General features: G+C 44.7%; 1 protein-coding gene across 1 annotated transcript in view; it reads left to right on the forward strand.

The window, feature by feature from the left end:
- The first annotated feature begins 1,081 nt into the window (after window positions 1-1,081).
- PLEKHG1 (pleckstrin homology and RhoGEF domain containing G1) overlaps window positions 1,082-16,967 on the forward strand; it is a 243,742-nt gene continuing 227,856 nt past the window's right edge. Inside the window, exon 1 of the mRNA XM_019030088.4 lies at window positions 1,082-1,252. The gene's annotated coding sequence lies outside the window, so the exon portion shown is untranslated. The remainder of the gene's footprint in view (window positions 1,253-16,967) is intronic.

A 16,967-nucleotide genomic window follows, 5' to 3' on the forward strand; every position in this document is an offset into this window, starting at 1 on the left:
AACAGAACATAAACTCCACGTGGTAGAGAACTGTGATGCTGTGTGGCCTTACTGCACAAACCTTGTTTTGTTCTCAGTCTTTACTATAATTTCCATAATCATGTATATGCATAAAAGCAGATAAAAGGCAAAAATCAACAAGAATAGCTAACATTTATTCAGGCTGTAGAGCATGTGCCAGACAGTCTCCTAAGCCCTTCACGCACATTCTCTTATTTAAATCACATACAGCAACTCTATGAGGTAGGCACTATCATCATCATCTCCATTTTACAGATGAGGAAACAGACAGAACACAGAGAGGTTAAAGCGTTCTCTCAAGGCCACACAGCTAGCAAGTGGTAAGGCTGAAGGTCTGTTAACAACTAAGAGTGCAATCAAATCCACCACCAAACCTAAGGGGGTCCACAGGCAACCCTGACAAGTCCAACTTTGGCGGGAGATTAGTGTTAAGAAATGACTTCACATGCCTTTAACTGTCGCTGCAGGCACCTTTGACTGGAGTCATAACTTTACTGCAGAGCCGGTGCCTTTAAACATCTCTCTGGCTGTCACCGGTTATTCTTTACCTCCGTTTCCACTTTTACTTTCTCTAGGCAAAGGTCGTTTGGTGCTTTAACCGAGGCGATTAGGGTAATGACACCTGAAGAACACCGGGCTTCCCCCTCTTTTCACTTGATTACCAGCAAAGCTTCTATGTAAAACAGAATGTTCACGAAAACCATGATTTTGGGTATTATTTTAAAGGACTCACATAGGAAATTATTAACGTCCAAAGGAAAGCTAAACCTGAAGAGCTCGGAAAATGAAGAAAAGTGATGTGTCTGCGAAAACAGTAGCAGAATTTTTTTTTTAAAAAAAAAAACTTTATTCCCCCCGAAGCTGTAATTTGACTGTTCTCTTTGGCAAGGCTCCAGAGACAAGGCCAAGTGCCTAATTTCTCTTTCTCTTCGCCCCCCTCCTCTCCACCTTTTTCGCCCTCAGGGCAGAGGGGAGGCGGGACGAGCGATCCGCTGCTCCGGCCGCCGAAGCCGGCGTCTGGGCGCGGGGAGGGGCGGGCCGGGGCGCGGCCGAGCAGTGGGGCCGAGCCCGAGGAAGAGGAAGTCGGAGCCCGAGCCCGAGCCCGAGCCCGAGCCCGAGCCCGACGGCGGCTGCAGGGCGCTCCGGCAGCCCGAGCCGGCGCAGCGCAGCCCGCACCCTCCCCGCCCGACCTGCGAGCGCCGCCCGGGCATGCGAAGCCGCCCCTCCCCGGGTAAGCGCCGGTCGGGCCCGGACGCCCCGGGGACTTTTCCAGGGATGGGAGGGGGGACCCGGGGACCTCCGGCGGGAGCCCCACATCCGCAGGTGGGGCCGGGCGGAGCGTGGTACCCGGGCCCCGCCGGCCCCCTGCGCGCCCCTCCGCAGTGGGGACGGAGGGCCTTGGGGGGCGCCGAGCGGTGGGGACAGAGGGCGCTGGGGGCACCGTGCGTTGGGGACGGAGGGCGCTGGGGGGCGCCGCGTCGCGGGGGTCGGAGTCGGGTCGGGGATGCTGCCCGCCGCCGCCCCGCTTGGGGTTCCGCGCCCCCAAGTTCCCGGTGCTCCCGCCCCTCGCCCCAGCCACAGCGGCTGCAACATCAGCGCGCGGAGGAGTTTCTGCGAGCACCCGGGAGTTGTAGCCACCGCTTCCCCACCCCCGACTCAGCACGACAGCCCCAGAACCGGACCCCACAGCCAGCCAGCTGGGTCAGCTCCCCAGCAGCGAAGCCGGGAGCCCGAGGACCCGGGGACGCGCGGTGGGGGCGGCGGCCGAGCTGCTGCGGCGCTCAGGGCTTGGGGGCGCCCCCGTTCTGCAGACGCGCTTTTCAGGGGGTGGGGGAGTCAAGAGCCTGTGGCTCTTCCGTCACGGGGTAAACGGTAACACCTGGGCGGCCGCGACTCTGCGAGCGTTCTGGCCTCGGCGGGCGGCGGGGATCCGCAGTGATGCCCGAGCTCGCCCCTTTGTGTCCTCGCGGTGAGCCCCGTTCCGAAGCCGGAAGCTTGGGGACGCTCTAACTGGGAGAACGGCGCTCAGCTGGTCAATTCATTCCGCTCCTCGGAAACAATGAGCTGGATCCTTGACTTGAATGTGCTGGCGGAGCGGGGTTTGTAAGCCGGCGTTTCATCCAGCTCTGGTCCTCAAGGCGCCCTCTGTACCACCCGCAGGTGGCCGAGGCTACTGCACGTATTTTCGAAATCACCGAGTGTGGGTGTTTGGGGCAGGTATCACCCCGCGAGGACCATCTCAGACTGAGAGTTGGTTTAGGAGTTTTGAACAGATTGGATACAGAACTATATTGTGTTTTGTATTTAGACCGGGGGAAAGACTAGAATGTTAACTCTAGGTCCAGTTTGTCATCTAACAGAATTCCGGGCTTGGGTAGGTCCTGTAATGCGGTACAATAACAACCAGGTGTTAAAACCGGCATCTTCTGGATTCTCAGATTCTGTAGACAGCATACTTCTAAAAAATGTAGAGATTTTGGATTTTGATTAAATTGCTGTTAAAAACATTTCCAAGCCCATCATTTCAGGAGATCAGAAAATTTTCGAACTTTAATTTTGCCCTGTGGGACCCTGGGCAAGATACTTGCCTCTGGTCGTCTTGGCTGCCTCCCTTATAAAGCAGTGCACACGAACCAGATAGCGTCCACGGCCTCCTGCTCATTCCTAATCCGCCTCCCAAACCCCTACCCCCTGTAATTTGGTCTACAATATTTAAGACAGAGAGAAAAGTAACGGGTTGATGTTTGACTCTCTCAGCATTTTGAGTCTGGCTTCCCAATTCCTGACTTGACTTTTTGTCTCATTTGAGGTCCCAATTCTAAGCCACCAAACCACCTGACTAAAGAAACTTTTTTCTTCAGAGTGCTCCCACCTCCCTGGCTTCATCCTCAAATAGGTCATCAGTAGCAGTCCACAGTCAATAGCAATGGCTGCACGACCTTCCCCATCCTTGTGTAGCAGCCCCCCAAGTCCTCTGCTAAAGGGCAAAGCAAAGTGAGAAACAGTTACCTGGCAATCAGATGCCAGATAACTGCCCCGATTCTGCTTGTCCTTGGTGGCATTTTCCTGCTTCCTCTACCCTAAATGGGCACCCTGAATTAGGGGCACCAGCTTCCTTCAGTGCCTTTAATATAGATGACTGTCACCGAATACAGGCTTAAATATTTCAGTGGGGGATTCAGGCTGTAGTTCAAAGAGGTTAAATGATCATTTTTAAAACAATAGGAAGTGGCAACATAATTTTTCAAAACCAAGAATAACCAGTCCTATGTTGTGTTCCCCCTTTGCGGATATGATTTTTCGGTGATTTAATTAAGATCGAATGGTTCATAGTCTGTCCCATAAATATGGGAAATGCTTGAGTAGCACTAAATCTCTTGAGCCCTTCGTCAACCAAAAGCCATTCCTGAAGCTATTATCTTAATGGCGGCCGTTCACTTTTTTGCAGATTTCTTTTCCTCTCCACTCCTTTCATTGCTGGTGGTTGGTCTTTCAAGCAGTTGTCATCTTTTAATCCTCCTGCAGCATGATTAGGTCCCTGGAATATGAAACCCAGAAGGGCTCTTGGATGACCTAGTCCAGCTCTACATCTTAAAGATTTAGGAAGTCTGGTTAAGATCCAGTGATCTAGAATTAGCCTACTTGTGTGATGCTCACGTCTGCGTCTCTGTAGCTTTGAGACCTTCACTTCTTTAAGGAAATTACTTAGATATGGATTATTTCATAACCAGGAAAAGTAAAAATCATAGTTGGTGTCTCTCGGTTTTCTCACCTTTCCTCATTTTCTCACCTTTCCTCCTTTCTTCTCCGCCCTTGTCTCAAGTTATGCCAAGGATTAAATGAAATGATTCGTATCAGTGTTTGGCACATATGATGTGCTTTGAAGATGATTGTTGTTGATAAACCAAGTCCCAGGAGTGTATGATTTTGCAGAAGTTTATACGTAGCTCTGGACTGTCAGAACTGTGATTTAACCAAGGTTCTCTTCTCTCTCCCCTGCCCCTCTTGAACTGCACTGCCTAAGAAATGTTGGTTGCATGGAGACATATTTTTAATTAAATGTAATGGTTCAGTCTTTAAGAAAAAATAATAATCACTTGTCTCTTTTGACTTAGGAAAAATATAGTTTCTAATGCGAAATGTTGGTGTATTCAGGCAGGGATGGGAAGGAAAACATTTTTTAGACAGAGAGTCTGTAAGCAACCTCATGCTTGTGTGTGGCAAGGCATCTCAGATATTAATGTTTCATCACGGGCTTGCATCAATCTTGCTTGATAAAATTAAAAGCTGATCCCAATCCATTCGGTCATTCAGAGTCACGGGCAGTCTGTGCCAAGTAGAATTTACTGACAGAAGAGTCAGCTTTCAAGTGATTAAGAGATGACTACATCTTCAGCTATATGTTGTCTATGCTGATGAAAAGCAATAAATGCTTTAGCTGAGAAGACAGAAGTATATGGCTAATCAATCACCTAGCGATGGGGCCCAGGTTTGCTATGGAATACCTGGGCCATAGCGTATTTAATGCTGCAAAACAGCTTCAGGTATGCCTGGGTGATTTCCAGTCCAGTGATTGGGAGTTGACTGTGTATCTAGAATAGTCTTCATGTTTGAGTCTGAGTATCTTTTCAATATGTAAACCTAAGGTTACCAAAACAAAACAAAACAAAACCAAAAACACTTTTTCTGATGAGATACAAGCCAAAGTAAAAATTTCCACATCTAAACATCCTTCTTTGGTAAATATTGAATTACCGTTTGATGGAAAGCTAAATCCTGCTGGATTCGTGGATCCGCAAATCCATAACTCTCCTCTTCTTTTCCCCTCCCCTCGTGGTCCTAGAGGGAAGGCAATTTGAAGAGTGTTAATGGTAGGCTAAGTTTTTTAAAAATTCCATCTACACCCACTTGTAATAACCTGATGGGAGGAGAGTCAGGGCTTTCACTTGGTCTTTAATTAAGAAAGTTGTTTTGGTAAGCTTTAAATACCACGGTGTTGTGGAGGCCTCTTAGCACCAGCACTAGGAAGGGCAAACCCTTTGCCGTTATAGCATTTGGCCAAAAGCTAGCAAGCCTGTTTATGTGTAAGAAGGAAATTTTTTTAAATCATCAAAGAAAAATTTAAGATAAGCATGAGTCTAGTAATAGCTAAAACTTTAGTATTCTCATAAGAGGAATTATTAATCCATAAATCATCATAGTATTAAATGAGCTCTAATATTTGAAGTTGTGAATAGATCTAGTTATCTGGGTCTAGTCACATTGAGCACCAATTTAAATGGTCTGTGACTGTCTAGACATTGAAAAGGACACGTAAAGTCCTAGGTGAGGGGATGGCAAATCTTTTCCTGTAAAAATCCAGGTAGCATTTTAGGCTCCACATGTCTCTGTCATATACTGTTTGATTTGAGATGAGGGTTATTTGTTTACAACCCTTTAAAAATGTAAAAACCAATCTTTGCTCACAGGCCATACAAAAACAGGCTGGATGTAGCCTGCAGCTATAGTTTGCTGGCTCTGTTTTAAATGAACTATTCTGTTTTGTAGTGTCCTTCCGTATTTTCGTTGAGACCCAAGATGACGAGTTTCATTGGCTCTATCTATGTTGACTCATCATAGACGGACTTATAATCAAGATCACTTCGTCACTCGGTTTCCTAGTCACCTTTTTATATTTTCTCTTTGCCCTGGGGCTAGAAGTCTCTGTTAAGCATAGCCATCAGTTGACATAGAAATGGCAGTGCCAGACGTCAACATTCTACTTTGAGTTAGATGCTGAATGGGGGAGAGAAGTTGGACTGGATTGGGATAAAGTCCATGGTTGACACAGACCACAGATGACTCCTATGAAATGAGGCCCAAACCTCTGAGCAAGGCACCCACGGCCCTTGTATCTACTCTTCTCCTGATACCTCTTCATGTATACCCTGTGTCCTTGCCATTCAAGTAACTTGCAGAGCCCTGGGTGGGCCGCACTCTCTCTCACCAGTGGTGGGGTTGTTCCACACAAAGTTTAAATATCTGTCTCTTCCCTGGAGCCCTTCCTCATTTATTGGACAGAGATGTCGGCACCTCCATCTCTATGTTTGCACAGGAGTTTATAAATGAAGCACTTAGAGGTCTAGAGAAATGTGATTCCCCATTGGCAAATATTACCTTTCAAAAGTGGGGGAACAGTTGTATTCTTCTTTGTATAATAACTTCATCTTGCCTTACATCTCTAAACCAGCCAGAGAATCAAGCACAAAACAATTCCAGGGCCTTGGATGTGATACACAGTGTAGCAGAGTACATACGTGTATAGGCTTTGAAGTCAGGCTGAGCTGAGCTCTAGTTCTTTGCTTTCCCACTTACCTGCTGCAAGTTCCCCATCTGTAAAGTAGGGAGTAAGAATGACCTTTCAATTGTTAGGAATAAATGGGATTTCCCTCTGTAAAGCATTTAGTTCAGAGTCTGACATGTAGTAATTGCTCGATAAATGGTAACTTTTATTCATTCCAGAGCGTTTATTGAGAACCTACTATGCCTAGGATAATTCCTGACCAATACAAGAGAGACAGTCTCCATGGAGATGTGATCGGTAAGGTGGTGGAGACTCGGAGTGATGGATGGGCTCCCTTTGATTGGTGGTCCAGGAAGCCTCTAGGAGGAGGAGGTGGCAACATTTAAACTGAGACCTTAATGATATTGATGAGTTCCTGTTTTATCAATCTAAGATACCTTTGAAATATTTCAATTTTTATTGAAATATACAGTTTTAAAATGTTCCACTTTAAAATGTACCACAAAGAAAGAAAAACTACTGTCAATAAAATTGGCACCATCTACTGTAAGTTGCATCCGTAAGTTGTGAAAAGTGTGTTTTAGCATCACTGAAGTGTGTTCATTGTATTTGTGCTCAATAAATACCCATTGAATAAATGAGTGTTACTCTTTGATTGCGTACAACATTCTGCTACCACACTGTGATTGAATTTCTTTCCTCTGTTTCTTAGCTCTGAGGTGTTGACTTAGACCCGAGAAAAATAATAATATAGTACATAAAAGTATTGCAAGCCATTTATGATCTAATGTATTTTTTAAAATAGTTTAAAACATTTACTTTGGTGAAACCTTCACTTCGATTGCCAAAGTGTGTCAGGGAATCCTGTTTACGTAAAATTGGCCTACACATAACTTGTGTAGGAGTGCAGTTGAGCAGCTCTTGCAGCCGGATAATTCCTTTTGGCAGCTGTCTGCAGAGATGTGTGAAACCTTAATGCACATAAATGCCATCTGAAGGGCAACAAAGGCATTAGCTCCAGCCTTCCTTCTGTTTTATAGATTTAATTTAACATAAATACTCCTTCTCTCCTCCCTATCCCACGAGCTGAGGTCCCTCTGACCCAGTAGGTCCTTTGGAACAGTGAAATGGAGGAGGCTCCATTTAGATCCAACCCCTTCCCAGCTCTGGCAAGCCTCCAGCTTTTCACACTCCAAGCTGGGTTCTCTTCCAATATTTCCCCATCCTCCTCCCTGTTTAGGGAGTAAAATACTGCTGAAGTCTTTGCTTTTTCTGACCACCCTCTAAACTCTGAATCCTAGTCAAGACCTGTTTTCTGCGCTCACTTTAGAGCCTGTTGACCCTCTCTAGCTTTTCTCTTCCTATCCAAGTTCCCTTTAACTCCTCAGTTTCTGGATGATTCAGTGGAAGTCTTGACAAAACTTGGCTATTTCTGGCTGTAATCAAGTATGCATTCATGCTGTTTTGATTTTCAATTCAACATGTCACCCAAGCCCCTGGCACTCAGCAGCACTCAGGGGCATGCTGGCTCACATGATGATTGGGTCCTTCTGGAATCTGTTCCTTTGGGGCATTCTTCAGCTCCTCCCACCCTCTCCCAACTCTGCTAGGGAAGCCAGAGCAAAGCCCCTTCCTGCACCCTGTCTGACAGGGAGGGTCAGTCAGCACTTGGCCAAGAAAGAAGGAAGCAAAGCGCGGACCTGTTTTCCTTCCTGAGCTACCCCCTTCCCTTCCCTCCAACTTCTCGTGTGATTAAAGGCCCTTGTGTTTTAAGAGTTCTTCAGAACGGACACCAACTCTGGCTGAAATTGGAGTCTTTGGAAACAAGTAGAAGCAAAGGAGAAGTCATTTGTAAGCATTCCAGGGATGCTGGACCATGGTCCAGCCTTAGCCAGGATGATTTAAGGCCGTCTCTGACCTGTGACTAGCAAGCTGATTGCAGCAGAGGGAGAATGGGGAAGAGGTGAGGCCCCATGGAAGAGCTGATGAGGCTGATCCCCCGCCATCACAGAGCTCAGCTTTCCATGGCTGTGTGATTACAGACAGGCCTCAAACACTGACATCTGCACTTCTCTGATGTGCTGCAGAGAGAGGAAAAGCTGTAATCTGAGGCATAAATATACGATCCTGTGTGTTCCCTCTAACCATGTAACCTGCTATTAGTTTAAGCATCTATGTTGTGCTAAAGTATTAGAGCTGCATCAAAGGAGGATATGGTTGTTCTGAAACAGCTTACAGTTTCAGTATTCAGATGTCTCCCACTTTTTAAAGTTGGAAACAAGTAAAGGTGAACGATGCCGTGTGAAGGTCAGAGTCAAGGATCTGGGATTACTGAGTGGGTGGTAGGGGGGATATTAGAGGAGATGCAGCCTTTAGAGGCTTATTTTTTAAAGGAAAAGCTTTTCCTTACATTATGCCTTTCCCAACATGTGTGAGAGTTTTTAGGGAATTTCTTGATGAGGAATAGCGAGGGTGGGGCTGCCAGGGTAATGAGATGGTCAGGGAGCAGATGGGAAATGGGTGCATGGATGGGCTAATTAGTATTGGCTCTCTTGAGGAAAGCACTTTGGGAAATATTTGGAAGCTTTGGGAACATAGTTCATGGAGGAAAACCTTGGTGGTCTTGGCTTTTCTCTATTTTTTTTTTTTAGCTGTCTATATGAGATAAATGCTATTTCCCCCTTTGACAATTGTTTAGATTCAACTCAAAGGAACATCATTTCATCACAATACTTAGTGATATCTGACCTTGAAGCTGAAACAGCAAGGAAAGAAGTGTGAAGATAATGATTTTGTACACATGGAACCCTCATGGTCCACAGGTGTGTCCCATCCCAATGAAGCATTACCTTTAGCCAGTTAGAATTCAGATGGCTTCTAAAAAGCATCCTTATTATGAAACACTCTTATTTTTCTTTGTTTCTTTTTAGAACTTATCTGAAAATGGAAGCAAATATTATGAAGTTCTGAGAACTGAGCTGTGATGAGTTCTATCACAGCAATGACTTTCAAAATCCAGAAAGCCTCTGAGGAACAGGAGACTGGCTTTGCCTTATGATCTGTCATGTATCAGAATGTGATACTGTCTAATACTATAGTTTAAGACATTTCTAACTAGGGAGTGAACAGGTATTCTTCTTACAGAAATAAAGAAGAGAATACATTTCTGTACTAGCTAAAGTCATAACAGCTAGCAATAACTATTCTAAAAATCTCCCTGGTTTTGGATTACTAATATATGCAGAAGATATGCTTGGCAAATGTTCAGAAACTATATGCCATATCTTTAATGAGAAAATTATTACTCGATGCTTCAATATGCATAATACAGACAGCAATTGAATCTAATATTTTCTTTATTTGCTTACCTATTATAATACTAGTTCAAGTTGGTTTCTGGGATATTATGAAAAAAACTGTGCATGGAAAAGATAAGTTTGTTTTTCTAAGATCTGAATACTCAGTTGAAATGCGGGAATAGTGTAGAAATTAGGCAGTCTCTATGTTATTTGGAAGTTACTTGAAAACGCCTTCTAAAATGGGGATAAGATGGTACAGTAAAGACGTTATGAGGTTTAACTGCATAATATATGTATGGCATCTAGTACAAAGGAAGCCTTTGATAAATAGTGGGTATCTTATTGTGTTTACTGGTTGTCACACATAAGTTTTATTCTGTTACTAGATGGCTGGAATAATAAACCAACATGAAAATAACTGGGGAAAACAGTCTAGGTGTTAGAAGAAGGGCGTTAAGTTTCCTAAGGCAAAAGTCAATGATGAGAGGGGGCAAAGGGAACACATTTTTGCTTGACTGTAGTAGAGACCCAATGTTCATTACACTTGGGAATTGAGATTAGAATTAGTTTATTCAACACATGTCCCTTTCTAAGTTCTGGAGATTCAATGTTGAACAAAACAGACAAAACCTAGAATGAAGAGGAAACCCTACATAAGACAAGTACTTTGAAGAAAATTACACAGGGAAATGGGGTGGGGCACTGTATTTGCTTGGGTGGTCAGAAAGGCCTATCTGGAGAAGTAACATTTCAGCCAAGATTTAAATCATAAGGAGTGATCTTGAGAAGATCCGAGGGAAGAATATGCTAGACTGGGGAAGAGAGTTAAGTAGGGCAGGCCTTAGAGAGAAATAAGCTCCATGAGTTCTAGAAAAAGCAAGGCAGCCAGTGTGTGTGTGTGGAGGAGGAGCAGTAAGCAGGACATGAGGTGGGAGAAGCAGGCATGGCTGGGTTATGCAGGTCTTTATAACATCAAAGACCTTTGCCACAGCTTGGCAGTGTGATTCAAAGCTACGGGAGGGTTTGAAGCAGGGGAGTAACATAACCTGATGGATGCACAATTACTGCTCTGCCTGCTGTGCAGGAAAAGAGCTGTCATGGAAAGTTCTGGAAGCAGGTAGAGCTGTTGGGAATCCATGCAGTGGTACAGAGAAGGAAGATGGTAGCAGAGGAGGTGGTGAAAAATGCATTGGTTCAGAACTGGCATGTCGGCCAAGACAAGGCAGCCACAGGAGAAAGAATGTGTGGGGCTTGGACAGCGTAGCTACTGTTGCTGGCTCTGCCCCACCTGTTCGCGGTCGCCGTTTCCCACGTCCAGCATCCTCTCTCCTTTAGTTCCCCAAGAAAAGTACCCAAAGCGGCTCATGGCTCCAGGTGATGCTGTGACGCGATGCTGGGTGAACTCCCCTCACCACAAGCACCTACGAAGCAGGTACGCCTTCCTTTCAGCTCCCTGGCATCCTGGGTACCTCTATTTTAGCTCTTTCCTTCTTTCCTTCTTTCTTTCTTTTTTTCTCTCACTCTGTCACCCAGGCTGGAGTGCAGTGGTGCGATCTCAGCTCACTGCAACGGCTGCCTCCTGGGTTCAAGCGATTTTCCTGCCTCAGCCTCCCGAGTAGCTGGGATTACAGGCACCTGCCACCATGCTTGGCTAATTTTTGTATTTTTAGTGGAGATGGGGTTTCACCATATTGGCCAGGCTGGTCCTGAACTCCTGACCTTAAGTGATCCACCTGCTTCGGCCTCCCAAAGTGTTGGGATTACAGGTGTGAGCCACTGCATCTGACCTATTCTAGCACTTTCTATGTGGTATTTTTGGTAACCATTTCGTTGTCCACCTTCCCTCACTAGACTACAAGCTCCTTTATAGCAAGCATTGAAACAAAATAATTTTTCTTTTTACTAGTTGAAATTAGCTTTAAGAAATTTCAGTTTTAAAAAATCACAAATTAATTGAGGAATAGCAATTCTGAGTAGGTAGCTAAATATTTAAATAGGAAAGAAGAGGAAGGAAAAAAAAAGAGAAGGAAAAGGAAGGAAAGCAAAGAAAAACCCACTAGAGCAATCCAACAGAGCCCTGGGTTAACTCTTCAAAAAGGTTTCTTTAGAAATTGTTTTCGTTTGAATGATTTTCTGTAATGGGAGTCAAGTAACTCCATTGGTTTAAAGGTTTTATAGGTCTATAATAAATGTGGGGCTCTGTAATATGTATGTTTCTTCCCTTTCACTGGTTTATTGTAGAGTTGCAAACTCAACAGGGATTGTGTTTATTCTGGAACAGACACAGCTATCAGATGAATTGTAGAGGTAAGAAGTCTCTAATATTCCAAACCATTTGAGTGTTAGGCATTTCCAAATAGGATATCAGCCCTATTCCAAGCCTGCAAACGTACCTTCTGATATATGGGGAGGGCATCATAGACCTTTTGGTAAGGTGGGAATCACCTGGGCATATAGATCATGCCATACTCATCCTTCTGTTCCCACTAGAGAACATGGCAACTGGCACACCATTGACCTTTAATCAGTTGTTTGACTTGAATTTTGGTCCACTTCTTTATGTCTACTGTATAGTGGAATTTGCAGATCTGAGGTTCAATGCTAATTGTGTGGGTTCTGAATGAAAACCTTACTTCTGGTTTACCCGCTTAGAAATGAAAAAACAAGTCTGAGAAGTCTGTGTTTATTCTCATATTCAGAATGTAGCACTCTTGTTGGCAAAAAGACCCAAAACAAGCATACAAACAAAAAAAAAATAGCTAAACTGCATTGTAGAATGTTAAGTGGTACAACAATTGCTCTCTGATTGTAAATCCAGTTTATTGAGACAGATCTCCAAAGAGCCCCTTCCTATTAAAAAGGGATGGATTCTGATGGCTTACTTTTAGTTACCGTGCCTATTAGAAAATAATCAAATAGTGGCCAGGCGAGGTGGCTCACGCCTGTAATCCCAGCACTTTGGGAGGCTGAGGCAGGTGGATCACCTGAGGTCAGGAGTTCAAGACCAGCCTGGCCAACATGGTGAAACCCTGTCTGTATTAAAAATACAAAAATTAGCCGGGCATGGTGGCAGGTGCCTGTAGTCCCAGCTACTTGGGAGGCTAAGGCAGGAGAGTCGCTTCAACTCGGTAGGCGGAGGTTGCAGTGAGTGGAAATTGTACCGCTGCACTCCAGCCTGGGTGACAGAGCGAGACTCCGTCTCAAAAAAAAAAAAAAGAAAGAAAATAATGACATTTCTCATAGAATATGCTGATTTAACATTTCTGCTCAAATAGTGAGGCTCTATTGTGTTTCAAAATAAGTCAAGAGAAAAACTCTGAAATGGGGTTGGGGATTTATCTTTTTGGCTTTTGCACAATTGACTCAAAGTCACCACCCATAACTGGACTCATAATCTCTATTTCCAGACCTACTTTCAGCTTCCTGGTGTTGTTTTTCCCCCCCTCCTTTTCTAGTTCTTAGTTAATAGCACCACAATTCAGTGGTCACAGCAAGCCATTTTCCTTCCCTTTCCTGCCTTGTCCAGTCAGTTAGCAATAACTGCTTGAATAGTTCTCAATCTATGTTCACTTATTCAAGTCCCCTTCCCAGCCTTTTAACTCTTATCTCTTGCCTAGACTTTTGGAAGAACTGTGAAGCCAGCGTTGATTGATATATTAATAACTAGAACACGAACCTGACATTGAATGTGTGTTTTTTTTGTGGGGTTTTGTTTGTTTGTTTTGTTTTGTTTTGTTTTTGAGACAGAGTCTCTCTCTGTTGCCCAGGCTGGAGTGCAGTGGCATGATCTCGGCTCCTTGTAACCTCCGCCTCCCGGATTCCGGCAATTCTCCTGCCTCAGCCTCCCGAATAGCTGGGATTACAGGCGCCTGCCATCACACTTGGCTAATTTTTGTGTTTTTAGTAGAGACGGGGTTTTGCCATGTTGTCCAGGCTGGTCTCAAACTCCTGACCTCAGGTGATTCACCCGCCTCAACTTCCCAAAGTGTTGGGATTACAGGTTTGAGCCACCACGCCCGGCCTGAATGTGTTTTAATGAAGACTTCTTCTAACGGTTCAACCCAAAGGGAAGGGTGAGGGTGCAATTTACGGCAGATATCAAAGTCCCTTTAGGGCTTCCCTGGTCACATTTGTTTCTCATACCTCAGGTCCAATCCATAGAAAACCTCATAGGCTCTACCTCCAGCATCCAGATTTATATAACTTCTCATGGTCCTTGATCCATGCTCCCTCTTGGTCCAGTCCACTGTCTTTTCCTGGTTATTGCAGTAGGCTCCTAACTGGTCTCCTTGCTTAGACCTCGCCTTCTACCAGCCAGAGCAATCGTTTCATATGTCGGTTAGCTCAATCCACTCTACTAGTTTCTCATCTCAGAATCAGAAGCAAGTCCATGGGGTAGCCTGTGAGACCCTCCCTAGTCTGGCCCCTGCTCTGCTGTCTTGCTCTTTCTGATCTCATCTCCTGCTCCCCTCCTGATACTCACTCTGCATCAGCCCACTGGCCTCTCTGTGGTTCCTGAGTACTCCAAACAAGCCCCAGCATCAGAGTGTTCTTATTACCTCTACCTGGAATGTTCTTTCCCAGATATCAGAGTCTTGCTGTCTCACTTCTTTCAGTTCCCTGCCCAGGTGTCCCCTTATCAAAGAAGTCCTACTGACCATACTTTATAACATGCAAACGCCTGCACCTTGCAAGTCAGATCCTTCTTACCCCACTCATTTTTATGTATAGCATGTATCAACACCTAACCTAGGATACATCTTCTTAGTGAAAACAGAGACTTTGTGTGGCTATGATATTTCCAGTGCCTTAAAAGAGTGCCCAGTGCAGAGAAACGCTGAAACAGTTGTTGACTAAATAAACATCACTTTGGCAATTGCCCTCTCATGCCTCTGAGTACGTTCTGATTGTCTGATTCTGTGATACCAAGTTCTAGAACAGAGAGCAGCAGCCTAAGTGCTGTGGGTGCGAGGGGAAGCAGTAGAGAACATCCACTTTCTTCCTCCATCCTTGCCCATACCCTCCTGGCTTCTGAAGAGGCTTCCATAGGAGGGCCGCCTGGCTTCTTGGCCTCAGAGTCCGCTCTCCAGTGCTGTCCTACCCAGAAAGCCTTACTCATCGCTCTCCCCGAATCTGCCCTCCACTCCATTCAGGTTACTCCTTCTTACTGTGCCTTATTCCCCTCTAGTATCCTCCAGCACCAAACAGTATCTCACAAATGGCAGACACCAGAAAACATCAGGCCACTGGTTTATTTAGGTCTGCGTTTTTTTCTCGTTTTTCCAACTGAGAAATCTTCTTTATAACTACCACACAATTAACACCTCTAATAAAAATAAGTTAGTCAGATTTCCCTGTTAAGCAGAGGGTTTTGGTCTGTTTTGTTCGCTACCACACCCGAAATGCATAGTAGCCACTGCAGTATTTAAATGGATGAATGAATGGGTTGTATTTGGAAAGTTATTTTTGGAAGTCAGCACCACAAAAAATATTATAAATGCTGATTGTGATCTTGAGCTCATAAAAGAAAACCTACTTGACTCACAATGTGGCGGAGACGTACGATAGCTCTAATGTTTATGAGTGCTGTAGAGCTAACACCTTTAGAGCTCTAACTTGGCCTAGGCTATCTTTGAACCTGACTCTATTGCCTCAGAAGGGTCTGAAATCCCACCTCTTCTCCCCTTCTTGAACAGGCAATGAAGGTCACGTAGTTCACACTCACAGAGTTGGATGGACTCTTTTGACTAGGAACTGTACTATTTTCTAGCTAGTTCTTCATGCATAAAATGGGAGATAATTATAACTACCGTACAGGATCATGATGAACACGTAATAATAATGGAGAAAGTGTTACACAGTGCTTGGCCTTTAGCAGCTGTTTTATGGACAGTGGTGGTCTTTCCACTGTCATCAAGCCACTGTTGTTGGCAACCAAAGCAAGAGTTCCCAAGACAGAGGGGAAGGCCCCTGACAGTTGATTGGGTCAAAGGGCTACCAAGCAGAAGCTGGTCCTCAGCAGTGTCATCTCCCCAGGCCTCCCAGACCCTCCGTCCACACTCCTGGCTCTCCTTCACTCTCCCTCACTCTCTCTCATTTGCTCTTTAGGGTTGACTCTGCAGCATTCCTCATTTTTGCTGTGGTCTCCTGCGGAATGGAAAAGTTGTGTTACAGTCTTACTTCTGGTCAGTGCACCACCCTTCTGAGAGTTTTTACTGGATAGTTTTTACTGCTATTGAGGAGACTTAAAGAAACACTTATATATTCTCTTTTGAGTAAACACTAGGGAAAATTAGTCACGTGAAAATCAGATTTTGTGCCATCCTGTAGGTCTGGAGGATTGTATCACCTCTCTGAAATTAGAGCTGTATTCCTAAAAACCTCCGAATGAATGACCGAATTACCCTTTAGATTCATATCCAGGTGAAATTGTTGTCAGGCACATTGGGCTCCTTAATAAAATTTTGAGGTCACAAGTAGTCATCAGTAACACATTGGCAAATCATTTCTCTAAATCAGTTTAGATAGAAGGTTTGTTTTTCCTCTCTGGTGTTCATCTGATGCTTAGAAATGCCTTTGTGACTTCATGGTTTGAAGAAGTTGCTCTGTACTTCCAGGACCACACCTTGGTCTGAGGCAGATTATCTGGTATTTGAGATGAATAAAGCTCTGGATAACCTATAACCTCAGCAGAGCTCAGTCCCCCTCCATAGCACAGAGGGATTCAAAGCATTAGACCAACTCTGATAACTTTCTACTGGAATGTACACCATTGAGCTTTCTTCTCTGATATGTCTGTGGCCCTACCCTCAAATGCACCCCAAAGCCAGAGTTCTCTGTTAACTCTCCCTTGGCCTTCTTTACTCCTCCAAAAGCTGGCACCTGGCTTATTTCTCATTTTCCTGCATTGCAGCCCCTTCATCTTTCTAAATCTCCCGAATATAAATCTCATATATTGATTTAAATTCTCATAACAGAAAATACTATACAGATATAAAATCACATAGGCTAGAATTTCCTGTGAGAAGAATCAGACTGAGGAGGGATTTCAGTGGCCGAGTCTACTATAAAGAGTAGAATGGAAATTCTACCGAGGAGTAAGCAGACCGGATATGAGGACAACGAGGGCAATGGAGAGGGGAGGAGGTGGTTAGGAAGCTTTACCTATGGTTCCCATTGGCCTCCTGCCTTGCAGTTTTCTGTTGTACCAAGAAGTAGCAGATGCTGGACTGATTGGTACAGTGGTGATGATAGCTTATCACCACTAGTCCAGGTGATGACTGAGCACTCACTAGTCCAGGTGATGTTCCAGAGGCTTGGCATATGTTTACTAATTTCATGCTCACAAGAACTTTGAATATATG

This window comes from Gorilla gorilla, chromosome 5, assembly GCF_029281585.2.
Source record: "Gorilla gorilla gorilla isolate KB3781 chromosome 5, NHGRI_mGorGor1-v2.1_pri, whole genome shotgun sequence".
Classification (NCBI taxonomy): domain Eukaryota; kingdom Metazoa; phylum Chordata; class Mammalia; order Primates; family Hominidae; genus Gorilla; species Gorilla gorilla.